This window comes from Lissotriton vulgaris, chromosome 4_1 (genome assembly GCF_964263255.1).
Source record: "Lissotriton vulgaris chromosome 4_1, aLisVul1.2, whole genome shotgun sequence".
NCBI classification, from domain to species: domain Eukaryota; kingdom Metazoa; phylum Chordata; class Amphibia; order Caudata; family Salamandridae; genus Lissotriton; species Lissotriton vulgaris.
The window spans coordinates 1206048736-1206066984 of NC_141691.1; the positions used below are offsets into that span (position 1 = coordinate 1206048736).

At 44.0% G+C, this 18249-nt stretch overlaps 1 protein-coding gene across 1 annotated transcript in view; it reads left to right on the forward strand.

Annotated features, from left to right (window-relative positions):
• Positions 1–18249, forward strand: part of LOC147723043 (poly(rC)-binding protein 3-like) — a 2582273-nt gene that overhangs the window by 828554 nt on the left and 1735470 nt on the right. Inside the window, exon 3 of the mRNA XM_086965416.1 lies at positions 6957–7012. The gene's annotated coding sequence lies outside the window, so the exon portion shown is untranslated. The remainder of the gene's footprint in view (positions 1–6956; positions 7013–18249) is intronic.

The window sequence follows — 18249 nt, forward strand, 5'->3', positions numbered from 1 at the left end:
GTTGGTGATAGTATTACAAAAGGCCAATGAGGGTGGAATTTCCTGCGAGAGCACTTTAGGGTTTCTAAAGATATTTACAATCCTAAAGATCTCTTTCTGTTTATTTTTAGAGGAGTCAATGGCTGCCAAGTAACAAACTTTTTTAGCAAGTTTAATCAAGGCATGATACTGCCTCTGCGCCGCTTTATAGATACTAAGATCCTCATTGTCATAAATTTGGCGCCACCTCCATTCCAGCACTCTGACTTCACCTTGTTTCTCCTTTAAAGACAGTCAGAACCATGGTGTAGATGCTTTCTCGAGGCGGGGTACGCTATTTAGACCTCCCGGCTCCGTCTGCCCACTAAGTTCGCAGATCTAATTGCAAAAACGTTTAGTATCTGTTTTAGTATGGCCTGTCATTATAGGTTTACTTTCAGTGGCTCTCCTCAGAAGATGCGGGTGTTCTATGATCTTTTTCCAACCCGGTTTGGTGCGCCCGCAAGGTTTGCCTGTACTTTTTACTGCGGCGCTCCCCTTCACTGAGAGCTCAAACGTGCCCAGTTTATGGTCTGACCATGTTTGCACGCGTGGAAGATTGACTTTCAGTGCATCTAGATTAGAACAGATACAGTTTAAGGTGTGCCCCTCTTTATGTGTAGGATCCAGAGTGAGAAAACAGATCGCATCCGGATCCGTGGCAGAGTCCAAATGGAGGTTTAAGTCCCCTAACAGAGTAAAGTTTGAGAACCTGAAAGTGAGGTTACTAAGCACCTCCCCAATGCTCTCCAAAAACTCCTTATGTTGGCCTGGTGGGCGATATACTAATGCTCCTGAGTAAGTGAAGGACTCATGGATTTGTAGGCAGAAGCCCATAGTTTCTGCCCCTTTAATATCCAATAGATCGTATACAGTGCATTTCATGGTGTTACGAAAGATAATTGCAAGCCCCCCACCGCGTTGTTCCTGTCTATCCACCCTTTGGATTAGATAGCCTTGTGGGAGGGCCTGTACAATATCTGAGTTGCACCAGGCCTTCAACCATGTCTCAGTAACGAAAAGCCAGTCAAGGTCCCCCTCTGTAATTAAATCAAAAATGTGTAATTCATTTTTACACATTGACCTGGCATTTATAAGCCCTCCCCGTAGCTCTTTTTGCCCGCTATTTCCCTTGGGCGCTTGTTCAGGGACAAGCGCTAACTTACACTGGTGACAACTAATGGGTCCAACCCATTTGTCCACATTCAAGGTGTGGTGGCACAAAGGTGACTGTTTATTCAGTGAAAGTATACAATCCCTCATCCTCTGTTGTTTGTGGTCCAAGGTCACAGCATGTTTGGCCCTCGGCCCGGCCGCGGGCGCGGATGGGCGCAGACGAGCTTCCCTTTGGCGCGCCTTCGGTGTGCCAGCGGCGCACCTGTTGTGCGCATCCGCTGCGCGTCGGCCCCATGTGAGCTTTAAATAGGAGGCTGATACCAGTCCTAGTGCAACCACTAGACCGTCACCTCCTCCAAGATGGCCTCCAGAAGTGAGTGTGCTTCACTCCCTGTGTACCGCGCGCTATCTGCCTCCCTCCACACAAACAGCACAAGCTGTTGTGGAACAGGGAGGGAAGCGGTGCCCAGAACAGTCAGTTCCCAAAATAATACAATTTAAAATGTGCCTGCTAACTAAATTCAAAGATATTAAAACAAAGTACTGTGCAGAATATTAGATCATTCAGCAAACAGTCAAGCAGCGATTTTTAAAAGTGCAATAGTGCCAGCCACGGCTTCAGCAGCGTGTCAGAGGCGTGTCAGGGCTTCTGAGGCAGTAATACTTCCACTACTGCCGTCCATTGTTCGACCAGAACAATCAGGGTTTGTTCCAAGCAGGTCCATGGCCCAAAATCTATGCACCTTCTTTGATTTACTCCAAACAATTGATACCTGCCTCAGTGCTGCAGCTGTGTTTTACGATGCAATTTAGGTGTTTGATTCACTAGAATGGCATTTTGTCTTTGCTCTGCTATCAAGCATAAGAATGAGTCCTAAGTTTCTGACATTAATCGGCCTCTTGAACACCCAGCTGTGACCCAGCTGAGGGTCAAGGGACAATCCCCCCACTTACCCTTGTCAAGGAGTACCCTACAGGGATGCCCCTATCGCCTATCTTGTTTGCCATTGCCAAGGATTCGTTAGCCTCCTGAGTGCAAAAACATCACGTAAAATATGGCCTGACATTTCCAACCCATAAAATCATTGTCTCAATGTGTTCTTATGAGTTCACCGGATTCGGTGGTATTTCTGGCATCAGGATAAACTGGACAAAATAGGTAGTGCTCCGTCTGACCGATGTGACAGCAGAGTTCACCTTGGTGTTCCCACTGCTGTGGGCGTGGGAATCGGTAGGTATCTTGGGTTTGACTTAGTAGGGACCTCGATAAGCTATGGTAGGCCAACTAAAGGGCATCGTATGACCTGGCCTAAAATTCTGCTATCCTTGACTGTGAGGCTGGCTATTGTGAAAATGGTGATCCTCTTTGAAATTTCTGTATCAATGCATTAACCTTACTCTCCCCTCACTTCTCACTTCTGACGCCAGATCTGCTCGTGCCTAATATACCTGGCATTTGCAAAAAGATCAATTGATGGACAGAATGCAGAACACTGTCATACATTCACCCAGTACAGAGATCTGGGCCTAAATCAATCGTTTTTTTGCTCACCATGTGTGGGCGTTAGAACAGACTCACAGACACTTGAGCTCGAGGCAAAGATGGTTTTATTGATTTGTAAGACCGTTTCTTCTGAATTGTCTTTCGGTAATGTGGGAGAGGCGTGTCCGTCTCTTCTGACAGTCAATCCAGGCGTTTCACCATTCCTAGTCTTCGGAACTCCCGGGGTTTTCTGGGACTTGTAGGCCGCTTCTCCTCGTGATGCTGCGTCGTCCCGTCCAGCGTACCGGGGAAAGAAAGAAAGTGTAATTAGGCTGGGGGCCTTGGTTGGTTCACAGGGAAGGGAGTGAGGAACACACGTGCAATTATTTGACCCAGATTTAAGTGAAGGGTTCGTGAGGGTTGGGGTTTTGCACTAGATGTTGGTCGGATGTTCAGGGAGGTTTAACCCACCTACGACCCACTTAGCCCGCAAAGCGAGACCGTACCTGCTCAAGCCACACTTCCCTTGAAGTGTGGCAGGGCGAAGCGCCTCTAGGGGTGCCTCCTGGCTTGTCGCGTCGTCTCGTCCCGGTCTCCGCTCTCCCCCGCTCTTCTCCTCGTCTCCTAGCTCCGGGGCCTCCTCGCCTCCTCGACCTGCTTCCTCTGTCTCCTGCTGGTCTCCTCTCGCCTCCTCCGTCCTCCGATGTTCTCCTCTCGCCTCCTCCGTCCTTCGATGTTCTCCCCTCGCCTCCTCCGCTCCGACCTCTCGCCAGTCTTCCTCGCTAGCTCCGTACTTCCACTCGGCTCCGTCCTCACGCCAATCACCTCCGCTACCTCCGGGTGTAAAACACACCTGTTGGTTCTCAGGGCTGGGCTTTACCTGTGACGGGAGGGCGTGTCCAGGGTCCAGTTCCGCCCAGTGAAAGAAACAGGGTTCCTCATCGACTTCTGGTCCGGGTTTAAATGCTGCATCGGAAGTCTTCCAGGTCTCGGTGTACTGTTTAAAAAGAGGGGACACAGGTAAGCCTGGAGGGTCCGGGTCCCCCTCGTTACACCATGCCATTCCAATTTGGACCCAGCCACATGCATATCAGTCTTGACCCTGCACCCAATGGGAACAGTCCAGCCTGAACTGCCAGGCCAGGTCCTCCCTGGACTTGAAACAAGCACCCTAGGACCGGTTTCGGACTTTCAGCCCTCAACAGCCAGGATAGCTTGACCTGGCATGAGCGGGAGGACAACCCCAAATTGCATGGAGGTATTGGCACTCCCATTCAAATAAGGGGGACTCAGGGCCAGGGACCTTCATTATTACAGTGCTCAGGCACAGTTTGCCCACTACTGGCTCTACCCACTCAGTTCATGGCACACACAGCACCTGAACATGAAACCGCGGCACCCTGCCCCCTGCATATGGCACTTTATCTGACCCCAGAGAACCATTGGCCCAGGTGGACACAATTGCTTGCACCATATCAACATGGAATGAGCTCCCTCCAAGGTTGGCATACCTGGATTGCCTATTTGCACCCTCGATACTGATCATGGGTGCTGTGTTCACTGTGCCATGCCTTGCACTGACTTTTTACATCTAAAATCTGTCCAAGCGTGTGGGACATCTGGGGACTATTTCTGATGCCCCAATGAAGATTAGTGGGCACTCTCTGGAGCGCTCGACGCACGTGGCTCTGCTAGGGTGCCTTAAGGACGTCCCAAAGACATGTGTAAGCCCACAGCTCTCCTCCTTCTTTTGGCGAAATGTCACTTCGCGATATATTGGGGAAGTCGCCCAGCACCGCAGAATGTCAGGTGGTCAAAGATGCAGCCTATTGTCAGGAACAATCAACCACCTACTTGGAGCTGATACTGGTAAGGTATAAGGACACCACTAGAATTATACCTCAGTGTCCAGGCTGAGGCAGCGGAAGCTATTGCTGGTGCTGGCATAGCTGGACCACGAGCTCCCCAGGTGGAATTGACTCCAGCTGTGTGAGTGGTACCGTATGTGGTGGAGTGTTGGGTAACAGGCTGTCGCCCGAGTTTGGGACTGGTAAAATTGCAGCAGCAACACAATCTTATTTCTCCAGAATGCCCCCTCCATCTTCTCCTTACCTTATTCTTTATGGCTTATCAGTGAGCTTAGTTTGAATTCCCGGTTGCCTTAATTGCTACTTTTTATGATCTTGTAATGTTATGTTATGTTATGTTATGTTATTTTGTGTCTTTTATAGCGCTCGGCTAATCAAAAGAGTGTCCCGGCGCTTTATTGACAAGCTGAAAACGCTAAACACAACAAACAGCTAAAAACAGGTCAGTAGGGCAGAAATCTAAGAGGCAAAGAGCCTCTTAATGTAGCACCAACACAGTAAACGCTGATGGAAAATGTGATTGTTCATATGTAATGGTTGGTACTTTACACGGTGATGTTATGATTGTTATTTGACATTCTTGAAAAATTCAAAAAGAACACAAATAAAGGCAAGTGTGAGAAAGGAATCACAATGTTTGTGAGAACCCACAAACTTCTGATGTTGTGGGATTTCAAATTATTTGCAAATAAACTGGAACACTGTTGAATCTGGAGCTGTAGTCTATTTTCTCAATTAGGGTGAGCCAGGACTGCGGCTCCAATAATGCATTATATTGCTAAATAAACTTCATGCACTAAACACAGTGTGTATTATGAGATTGAGTTTTTATGTACCATCATATGTAAGTGTCAATGACAATAGGGTAGAGTGTGTGCACACAGGTAGAGATCTGCCTTTTTAAGGTAACCATTGATGTCAGTTAGGGATAGCAAGGATTGGCACCGGGTATTAATGGTTTGAAGTTGGGGACACATGACATTGAACTTGTAGCTCCTGTCATTGGGGGCCAAGAAGAAAGCAGCAGGAACAAAATATGAATATAACCCAAACATCCTGTTGACTTTGACTATCTGCCAGTCTCTGCTTTTTCCTTAGCCCTTCAATAGCAATAGGAGGCTGTTGAGGGGCACAGAGTGGGGCATGAGGTCAAACTTGTCATTTCTTTAGGGGGCAACTGGTGTATTACTTTGCTTCCACTACCTTTGGAATTTTGGTGCATTGACATACAAGTCCTGCATATAACCTTATTCATTGGCATTAACTGTGATGATTTGTGGCTAAAAATAGTCCATTTTCAATAAAGACACGGTATGACTCGGATTTTTGTAGGTATTGGGATACATCCACAAATGACATTGAGCCATTATGGTTGTTCCACTCACATATCTCCCAGCAGGTGTGAACTGGTGGCAAATTAATTGAGTATGAATATCAATTCTAGTGCTAGGTAAGAATTATAATAAAGTCTCCCAGTTTTCCGCGTTTACTGATCTTTACAGGTAAATACAGACAGAAAATCATTTAATTTCCTGTCTGTATTCATTTTTAAATGGGGACAAAAACGGAAATTGGGTTGTTTTTGAGTGATTCTAAATGCTGTCAATTATGACTGCCAGGGCAAAAGCTGTGCGGATTGACAAGCAAGGGGATTAACAAAATAAATACATTTAAGTAAAGAGCCCTAAACAACAGCAGATTTGCACAAAGTTGATACTAAATTTGTCATGGTTTCTTATAAGTGCATATTTTATCATCTTAGTGTGTATATATCATTGAAACCTGTCAGGCGTTCAAGCACAAGTGTACATTAACTGGTTAAATAAATGCAGAAATATGCATATTTCAGCAAAAAAATTAACAAAACCTAAAATAAAATAGATAAATGCAGGTAAAATTAGAAAAAAATAAATATGGATAAATACAGACAGACATGACAAAAATATCAATACCATAAAAGCAGGAGCCCTAGTTATAATGGGGACCCAAGTGATTAAAACTATGTCCCTGGCTACGAGTAACACTGTCAATGCGATCTAGTAGGAAATGCAACAACGAGGAGCAAGATTGTTTGCCAGGAACATGATCCGCCTTAATATTTTTCTACATAGGGATCTTCTGTCCTAACGTTTGCATTACACAGCTCAGCATCGGGGTGTTTCAGAGGATTAACTGCTCATTGGCATCCGAGTTTGTTTTCATGATGGGTTCTCAGCCATCATTGTGCACCCATTGTGAGGTGTCTGCAGTGGGAGTGGGTGAGAATGTTATTTCCGGGCACAGTAGGCTATCTGCCCTCATCTCCAATCCTTCTAGTTGCCACCATCTAAGTTTGAACTCACTAAAAGGCACATTTATCATGGGACCTGTGACCTGCACCAATGTGCCTCAGTCAGATGTCCTCGTTCAATGAAAATCTGGTAAAAGCTGTTGTGTAAAGCTAATGACATCTTGAATTTCATTTCTTGCAGGGAAGGCTGAATGTGGATACTGAAATCCTAAATTGAGCAACAATCTTCAGCCAGTGGTAAGCTAGTAGTTATGTTTCTCTGTATTTTTACACTGACTGGGTCTTGCTGAGTGGCTTCTTGTTCCAGAATACAGATCACACCTTGAACATACTTCCGATGGTCACACCACCATTTTGTCTCCATGACGCACACCTCTCCTATTTGCTTTCATTAGCTTTGAAAGTTGTTGTGCAAAAGCACCAAAAACACTTTGCTTTGTGGGGGCATGAGACCCTATCGGGTGATTTGCAGCTCTTTATAAATCCTAATTGATTGATTGGCGCACATTCACCCTGTTAATGCATGGAAATGAGATGTGACAATACGAAAATAGTGCAAAACCCATTAAATGTGGGGCAAACCCAAACTTACTTAGCCAGCAAGACCTTGTTTGTGTCAAATCCTAATGTCAAATTACACTAGACGCAAACATGGAGCAAGCGAAATACCGTGTTGCAGTCCCAGGAGTACCGTGTCTAATTTCATTGAAATGAAACATATAATGCGGCCTGCCAGTTGCCATTAATTGGCGCATTGAGAGTTAAACTGAAGGTTGTGTCTCGAGTACAAAAGTCTCATGCTAGACATAGCTGGTTCACCCTTGCACTATATTGCAAAGCTTAGAATTTGATTAAACAGACTTATTTAGATGAGGAAAAGCAATGACATCTCAGTAAAGCCTACTGTATAATTTTATAATATCCACACAGCGCTGCGGATGTACATGCACACCTGTGTTGCGTGAATATTAGTATATCTGGGCACACATCTCATGTGGTTCTTGCAAACCCAGGGAAATCCTTGGTGCATTTTTATTTCCCCCCAATGCTGTCGTACTTTTGCCGGCCGCATGCCAATGCACACACCCTTGTGCTATAATGCAAAGGGATGTGCATTTTCTGAAGGATAGGTTTTGTACTAGAAAGGGACACTTTCAGAATGAAATCTGTGCTGTAAGGCTTTTCCCTCTTCGTATTTTTACAGAACAATGCAGCACTCAAGCAGAATTTGAAAAACGAGCAGAAATGAAAAAGTTTCTCTGGGCGTAGTTTGCGAAGTAGCGCTACGCGAAGCTACGCGAAGTGCTCTACGCACTACGCGAACTTCACGTAGCACTACGCGAGCTGCGTAGTAGCATGTTCCAATACAAGCGTGATTGAAGGCTCGGAGACCTACAAGGTGGTGGCAGCTCCTTGGCAGTCTTGTCGATATCAGAGCTTGTGCAGATTGCGAGGGGCTCCTCCTCTGCACACTGGGAATCATTATTGTATATTGTGTATATTTTAAAAACCGAATCTTAATCTGTTTAAAACGCGCTCCTAATTGAACAGTAATTGATGCCTTAGACGCTCTAAATACTTGCAGTAAATTACCGTACCTGTGGACCCCCAGCCCCGTTCCATCGCGGCTTGTGCCAATTGTGTGGAGGGCAGGGTCAGTTTCAAAATCACAGAGCCGCCTCCCCGAGCAGAACGGAGCTAGCGTTCCAGCTGGGGGCGGGGCTGAAAGGATAAATACAAGCGTGATTGAAGGCTCGGAGACCTACAAGGTGGTGGCAGCTCCTTGGCAGTCTTGTCGATATCAGAGCTTGTGCAGATTGCGAGGGGCTCCTCCTCTGCACACTGGGAATCATTATTGTATATTGTGTATATTTTAAAAACCGAATCTTAATCTGTTTAAACCGCGCTCCTAATTGAACAGTAATTGATGCCTTAGACGCTCTAAATACTTGCAGTAAATTACCGTATCTGTGGACCCCCAGCCCCGTTCCATCGCGGCTTGTGCCGATTGTGTGGAGGGCAGGGTCAGTTTCAAAATCACAGAGCCGCCTCCCCGAGCAGAACGGAGCTAGCGTTCCAGCTGGGGGCGGGGCTGAAAGGATAAATACAAGCGTGATTGAAGGCTCGGAGACCTACAAGGTGGTGGCAGCTCCTTGGCAGTCTTGTCGATATCAGAGCTTGTGCAGATTGCGAGGGGCTCCTCCTCTGCACACTGGGAATCATTATTGTATATTGTGTATATTTTAAAAACCGAATCTTAATCTGTTTAAACCGCGCTCCTAATTGAACAGTAATTGATGCCTTAGACGCTCTAAATACTTGCAGTAAATTACCGTATCTGTGGACCCCCAGCCCCGTTCCATCGCGGCTTGTGCCGATTGTGTGGAGGGCAGGGTCAGTTTCAAAATCACAGAGACGCCTCCCCGAGCAGAACGGAGCTAGCGTTCCAGCTGGGGGCGGGGCTGAAAGGATAAAATTGTCACTCTGAAGCGCAGCGGTCCAGCGCAGCGGGAGCGCCGACACCGCGCCGAAGCCGTGCCAAAGGGGTGCCAGTCTGCGCCAGTCCGCGCTGGGTCCACGCTGCGCGCCAGACCCCCTGCCTCCTGCGATATTCACAATATTCCCAAGGTAATAACTTACACTCGATCCCAACTTTTGTCCATAGGCAATACTTTAACTGACAAAAGATGCTCCCATTTTTCCGCTGACTCTCTGGCCAATCTGCCTATTAATCCCTGTCCAAATTGCGCGTTTAAATCTACTTCTCCTCACTCTAACCTAGCTGCCCCTAGGTTGCCACTAATCCCTGAAGAATATGTACATTGTGCACTTATCAACGCTCGCTCCCTTGTCAAGCACAGGTATGAGGTCGCTGAACTTATAGCCACCCATAATCTTGACATACTGTTCATTACAGAAACCTGGGCAGACTCTGCCTCTGGCCCGGATTTTAACATAGCAACCCCTGATGACTATCATGTCACCCGACTAGATAGATCCTCTGGAAAAAGAGGAGGTGGGTTAGCTATCATACATCGTGCTAACCTGGCTCTTAAAACTGAACCAATGATCCATGATTCCATGGAAGCCTTATGTTTCACCTTTACTCTTTCTCCCACTCAAACTTTTAAAGGCACATTACTTTATCGACCTCCCACCTCACGCACATCTTTCCTGGAAGCCCTCAACCCTCTATTAGAACCAGTAGCTGCCTATACAGATTACACAATACTGGGTGATTTTAATTTTCATCTAGAAAATCAGACCGACAAAGACTCCATTAAGATTATTTCTGATTTTCAAGCCGTTGGCTTAGAACAACGAGTCTCCTCAGCCACCCACCAAGCCGGTCACATCTTGGATGGATTATTTACTAATAACGTATGTATAAATCAACCTATGGTGATGCCACTCACCTGGACTGATCACTCGGCAGTCATATTCTCTATATTAATTAGGAAACGTAAACGCTGCTTACCACCTGCACGCTCACAAATTAAATGTCGTGACTGGAAAAATATTGACCACCATGTTTTTAATAATGTACTCAAAGCCACTAAATGCAAAGAATCAAATGACCCAGGTGAAGCTTCCTATAACTACGTGCGCTGGTTGAACAACGCACTAGATTATGTGGCACCTGTTAAAAAACTGCAGCCTAACCGTAACAAACCTTCAGCTCCTTGGTTCTCCGAACTACTAAGGCTCGAGAGACAAAAGTGTCGTAATCTAGAGAGACGCTGGCGTAGGAACTACGACAACAATGATAGAGAGAGATATAAGACAGCCCTGCAAAACTACAAAAAATTTCTCACTAAGGAAAAATGTAATTTTTACACCAAACAAATAGAATCAGCTCAAAATTCGAGCAAACAATTATTCCAGGTGGTAAAAAAGCTATCTAACCCCATGGTTCCTGATTCCATAGAACCTTCTCAAGCTTTTTGTAATGAAATTGCGGATTTTTTTAAAGGAAAAGTAACAGACATCTTTAATAATTTTACAAAAAAAACTTCTGATGCTACAGCAGACCTAGCTGCTCCTTATATACCTAGCAGACCTACCCTGGAATCATTCTCCTCACTCTCTCAAGCATCTATAGAGGAAATTATGAATGCGGTCAAATCAGGATCTCCTATGGACTCGTGCCCTCCAAGCATTCTTAAATTAGCATCTGATCAGGTAGCCCCGGTGCTTACCCACATCTGCAACACGATGTTCCAGACAGGAGATTACCCAAAAGTCTGGAAGAAAGTCATCGTGAAGCCTCTTCTAAAAAAATCAACACTAAACCCAGCAGAGTTAAAAAGCTATCGACCCATTGCCTCGCTTCCTTATCCTTCTAAGGTATTTGAGAAAGCAATGAATTTACAACTTTCAAGCTTTATTGATAACAACAACCTACTAGATGAGACCCAATTTGGGTTTAGAAAGGGGCACGGCACCGAAACCGCCCTGATAAAGGCAACTGAAGAAGTTAGAATAATTCTAGATCAAGGCGGCACAGCAATTTTGATACTTTTAGATCTTTCGGCTGCCTTCGACACGGTCGATCACAACATCTTGATCGACCGTGTCGATGCCATGGGCATCCAAGGCAAAGCTAAGACTCTTCTGGCATCTTTTTTATCAGACAGAGAACAGTCTGTGAAATTGGGTAGCTACTATTCGCCTGATTTCACTCTGCCTTGTGGAGTTCCTCAGGGCTCCTCGCTAAGTCCGACGCTTTTTAATATCTATGTATCGGACTTAGCGAGGGTGATCAAGTCATTCGGCATAGGAATAACATCATACGCCGATGACACTCAATTAGTCCTGGCTATTCACAGGAACGGAGCTGCAGTGGCCGCTAATTTCCAGGAAGGTATGAGAGCGATTTGCACCTGGATGGACCAGAACTGCTTAAAGCTAAATTCCGACAAGACGGAGGTCATGCTTTTTGGCAACTTGACCCCGTCTTGGTCACCAGTCTGGTGGCCAGCAGAGCTGGGAGATCCACCTCTCCCGGTGCCTAAAGTTAGGAACCTCGGAGTTCTATTTGATAATAGACTTACTTTCCTTAGCCATGCCAACGCAGTGGTTTCAGCGTCCTTTTATACCTTGAGAATGATAAAGAAGCTTCTCCCGTTTCTTCCTCCAAACTCAGGTAAAACCCTAATGTCTACGCTAGTCCTCTCAAAAATTGATTATTGCAACGGACTATGGCTAAATGCACAGGAACAAGTCATGAATAAATTACAACTAGTGCAAAATGCTGCGGCAAGAATCCTAACAGGCATACCCAAATTTTCGTCCATCTCACCCATTATTCGCCAACTACATTGGCTGCCTGTCAGAAGCCGCACAAAGTTTAAGGCTTTGTGCATTGTTTATAAAACATTGCACAATACCGGACCGGACTTTCTAAAAAAATCCATCACTTTCCACAAACCCAATCGCTCCTTACGCTCTGCGGCATCTCAGCTACTTGATATTCCACGCACGAGGAAAGCAACATGGGGTGACAAACGCTTCACAGTTGCTGCCTCTAAATTGTGGAATCAGCTCCCCCTTAATATCAGATCTAGCTCTTCCTTACTTATATTTCGTGAGCACATAAAAACTTGGCTTTTTAACCAGTAAGTTTTTGTAAGAGCCCCCTGTAATCTTAACGAACTCTAGCGCTGAGACACCGAAAGGTATTTGTGCGCTCTAGAAATTTTACAAATAAATAAATAAATAAATAAATAAATAAATTCGCACTGTTCAAGATGCGTTTTCAATGATTGCACAGTGCGGACAAGCATCCGGCACTGTGAAATCATTGAAAACAGCATCTTGCACAGTGCGAGCTATAGTTTTCTGCTGCTCGAGTAGATTTTTACTCGAGCAGCAGCTTTGTCAACGCGTACTGGTAGTTTCTCATCACGAGCGGTCGCGAGCATGCGCAACCACTCCAATGAGAATCCTGACCTCCCCGCGTTGAGAATCTCGCTGGGATGTCATTTTGCTTGCTCGCGATCGCGAACATGACGTTGAGGACCGCGAACAAGCAAAAAATGACCGCTGCACTACACTACGCAGCACTACATGTGTTCGCACTGTGCTACGTGAAGCTCACGTAGTGCGAAGTTGTGCAAACTTCGCAAACTACGCGAGCGGAGCGTAGTGCTTCGCCCAGGGTTAATTGTTACGCATGCCTCAAGGAAGTGTATGATTTTGTCGCAAATCCCTCTCCCCCAATATCTGTAGGTAGGTTTGCATGAAAAACCATTGGTGGTTCCATTGGAGGCCCAGGCACCATCTATAGAACGCCCCCTTGGTGCAAACTAGGTCAAAGCAGTGCATGGAATAACTTTGTGTTACTTTGGGATACTATCCACCGCAAATCCTGATTTGCGTTGAATACTAAATCCACACGTAACACTTTACAACGGGTTTGCATCACCAACATGAGGTAAACAAAACATTAGCAAATATGACGCTGCATCCATTCAACGGAAAAAAAAGGTTGAACATGGGTTTGTAACAGTCACCCTGGCCATACTTTTACACTTGTTTGTGGTTTCACATTAGCACCTCTTGATTTCTTTTGTAGTCCTGATACAAAGCTCGCTGATGCTGAAATGTCAGCAACATGTGTCTCTGCCTCTGTTGCACAGCAATAGAAGCAAAAAAAGAATCAATTGAAAGGATTGAATCTAATCAAGGCATATGGATCAAGAAACAGTCAGTGGCATTGTCAGCCAGGGTGGAAATAATTAGCACTCGCCTTGTGCCAGTGTGAAGGTATGCGACTCTCTGCATTCTGAGAATATTTGAAATGTCACTCATACCGTCAGATTGCAGGAGATTTTAATTTAGGTTGACAAAAGTTTGCATAACGGAGGCAGTCACTCAGAACATGTCAGTATTGGATCATAGAGGAATGTTAAAGTTTAGCAATTTGTACAGTTGTACATAGACATGAAAAATAGAGGTTCTGGCGCCACAACAATTTGAGAAGGGAAACATTTTTGTCGCCTCATAGTAATGAGGAAGGAAAACACCAGGCGATGAGATGTGAACATAAAATATCAGAATTATTAAAAATAAACATGCCTGTTACTACATTTACTGGTATTCTAATTTAATTAATTGCACTACTGGGTAGTATTGGGTGATATTTATTTATTCAAAGGTTTAAAATAACAAATCAGAAATATTTAGGAAATAATGCGCACCATTTTTTGGAGGGAGCCAAGTCACCGTATCCTTTTTGTTGTGCACTATAAAATGCTAACAAATAGTATAATACATGAGATAATACAATCACTGTATAAATACCCATCTCTAATTTCTTTTTTACACACCCAGTCGCTGATTATAAAGCAATTACATTAGAACTCAAGTGTAATACTTATTGCAGTTGGATTCTGATGTCACAATGCCTGTCACCAGAGCCATCAGCAGGAGAGAAAGGCAGGTCAGGTCCCAGCACATAATTAAACCAGCTGTTTACAGAACAAAAATTAAACATTGCTTTTGTTTTTTCTGTTCTGTTTTTCTATCTGCGCATTGACAGGAAGGAGATATGTATTGCAACCTGTACATTTTTTTGCACTCTTTAAGTAATTATAGAAAAGTTAGAATCTTTCTGCATTTTTCTGCTGCTCCTTTTTTAAGAAAAAAAATAACTTGTATTCAACTGTTTCTAATACCTTTTTGCAGTAAATATCTAGCAACTATTCTGATGTGTTTAAATTTGCACTAGAGATTCTATTATAATTCTTCATGTTTGAAAACATGCTTGCTCTTTCATTTCAAAGAGCTACACATCAAGGATTTAAATAGCTTGTGGGAAACGTGATGGTGTAACCAAGTATTATAAGGAATAAAATACCCCTTGCTGTACATGATAAGGATATTACAGTTCACCTCAGATTTTCATAACCTTATAAAGGTACTTGACCTTCGCCCTTGCTACTGTATATGGTCATGGTCGATGGCTTGCAATATCCTTATAGTGTAGGCAGGGTGGGGGGCGATTCTTTAGAGCTCCAGCCGATAACCCTAAGTATCCACCGAACTGATCCTGAAACGTTGCCATCAACGCTCAAAATAAGCTATTGATACACTAGGAGGGTTTGAAGTATTCCAGAATTAGGACAGGCGCACTCCCTAGTAACCGCACAGTATCGTGCCACAAAGTGTCAGACTCCAGGCAAAGGGGCGGGCGGTAATCCCTCGTAACCGCTCAAACGTGGATTACAAATCCACACAAATTTGTACAAAAACAACAATTGCCCCTGCTCTAGGAACATATCATAAAGGCTTTGTAAGTCATGGTAGTGATACAGTAGTAAACCGTGCACATCAAATGTGTATCAGAATCAAAAGCAAGAAAGTTCAAAGAGGTGGAATCCTTGTTATGGAATATAAATTTATTGTTCCTCTTGTTCTGGCCAACACGTGTTTCATCGCAGGGAAACAGACTGCGAATCTTCAGGGCTGGGTATAGATACAAAAGATGCATTTGTATGGTTCGTTTAACATGAGTGCAAAAGGTGATTGGTGGCCCCTGGTGACATAAGGCGGGCATGCCATAGGTGACATTGTGTCATAAAGGTGTGACTTGATATCTATGCTGTTTGTGACTGTGAGAGGTGGTGAATATTTATCGTGACTATACAGATTGTGTTGATGTGAATTTAAAAGTTCCAAGGTTATAGCTGTTTTTAAAAGCAAACACATTAACCAGTATGCGTGGATATTATTTCCAAAAATTATTTCAAAAAGAAAAAAAGGGGCGGAAGGGAAGACACGGAAATATGACAAGTTATGAAACATGAGTGAAAAGGTGTCCGTGCTTGTTGGTGGGTACATGCCTTATTGTGACTGGTAGTGACTTTTTAGTGTTATAATTATAACAAATATATTACAGATGGAATGCTTATATAGCTAGAAAATATATTAACATTTCATATATTACTGTGCTAAGTATGAGCGAATAGTGATGTTATCTGTATGACAGGATATGCATTAGCCTGTTTTGATCTAGGTTAATGGATTTATGTTGATTCGCATGATGAGAATACAGAGTCATGGAGCTTTATTACTCATTCCCATGTAACTGAAATACCCGGTATTCATTATGAGGTTGTACTCAAATATGCTCGTATAAAACGCCACTGGTTACTATGAACGCTTAACGCGGACAAAAGGGGGGTATCTATTAAGGAAATGTGCTTGAGAAGAACATTTGTTTGATTTATCTAAGAACACCAAATTTAAATTATCGCGTGTTTGTTTAGTGCACGCAATTGCAACGTTTACAGAAGTTAAAAAACCAAAGTACGGAATATGTCCAAAATTAGGGGGGGTTTTTGGGGGTGTTTCGAATATGAGTCTATTCACAAACAGTATCTTGGTAAAGGTACATGACTCACCCTTTCGAGAGAGAAGCCGGAAGTAGTGAAAAGGCCACGAGTATTGGTAATGCGCTAAAAAGCGTAGTCAGGAGAATCCTACAGGTAAAATAGTTTACATCAGTGACAAATGAAAAAATGACATGGTAACGTAAGCCGTGTCACGTGGGAGCTATTGCTAACAAGAAACAAACCATAATTAAATATCCATCCTCTCCACAGCAAAAAAGAGACTTAACAAAACAACGAGACCAGAGACACTCAAGTGTAACAACTCAAGTAAGACGAAGGACTCCACAATAAGGATGATCACAGAATTCAACAGCCTACACAGATCAATCCGTACCAGCATGATGAAACACTGGAACCTGCTTAAAACTGATCCAGTGCTTAAGGATCTGATTCCCCCAACTCCACAAATAACCTTCCGCAGAGGGAGAACCCTGAAGAACAGACTTAGTCCCACTGTTCCAAGAGTAGATACAACTCCGGACTGGCTGACACAACGCAACAAGGGCTTCTTCAAATGCGGCTTTGTGTAATGTGTAAATGGGCAAAACACAAAACAACTAAATTTACCGGTCCCAATGGGGACACCTATGACATCAGAATGAACATCAATTGCACTACCAAATATGTAATATACATAATTGAGTGCCATTGTGGCAAACAATATGTGGGCAGCACAATTAGGAGTCTGAAAGACAGGATCTCTGAACATATGAGAGCAATACAGAAACAAGACCCCAAATACCCTGTTGCCCTACATGTAGCCACATGTCAGTCAACCATTTAAATTTGGTGTTCTTAGATAAATCAAACAAATGTTCTTCTCAAGCACATTTCCTTAATAGATACCCCCCTTTTGTCCGCGTTAAGCGTTCATAGTAACCAGTGGCGTTTTATACGAGCATATTTGAGTACAACCTCATAATGAATACCGGGTATTTCAGTTACATGGGAATGAGTAATAAAGCTCCATGACTCTGTATTCTCATCATGCGAATCAACATAAATCCATTAACCTAGATCAAAACAGGCTAATGCATATCCTGTCATACAGATAACATCACTATTCGCTCATACTTAGCACAGTAATATATGAAATGTTAATATATTTTCTAGCTATATAAGCATTCCATCTGTAATATATTTGTTATAATTATAACACTAAAAAGTCACTACCAGTCACAATAAGGCATGTACCCACCAACAAGCACGGACACCTTTTCACTCATGTTTCATAACTTGTCATATTTCCGTGTCTTCCCTTCCGCCCCTTTTTTTCTTTTTGAAATAATTTTTGGAAATAATATCCACGCATACTGGTTAATGTGTTTGCTTTTAAAAAGAGCTATAACCTTGGAACTTTTAAATTCACATCAACACAATCTGTATAGTCACGATAAATATTCACCACCTCTCACAGTCACAAACAGCATAGATATCAAGTCACACCTTTATGACACAATGTCACCTATGGCATGCCCGCCTTATGTCACCAGGGGCCACCAATCACCTTTTGCACTCATGTTAAACGAACCATACAAATGCATCTTTTGTATCTATACCCAGCCCTGAAGATTCGCAGTCTGTTTCCCTGCGATGAAACACGTGTTGGCCAGAACAAGAGGAACAATAAATTTATATTCCATAACAAGGATTCCACCTCTTTGAACTTTCTTGCTTTTGATTCTGATACACATTTGATGTGCACGGTTTACTACTGTATCACTACCATGACTTACAAAGCCTTTATGATATGTTCCTAGAGCAGGGGCAATTGTTGTTTTTGTACAACGCTCAAAATAATCGGTACTGGTGCACCGTTCATGGGCAGCATATGACAACCCTAGTGAAGCGCCAGCTCACCGGATGGAAGTGCAGCTGGTGTCCGGTGACAGAGTGTGGCCCAGGACGGGCACATGACCAGGCGGGAGCTGTGCGGAGGAGGCCGCTGCGGGGCTGACATTGGAGACGTAGCAGGGCTCTTTACGCCCTGCTGTCTCTGCTGACTGTGAGTCCCTGCGGTGTTGAAGACTGCCTAAGGAGGTGCCGAAGGGCCCCCGGGGATGAAGGCGGCATACT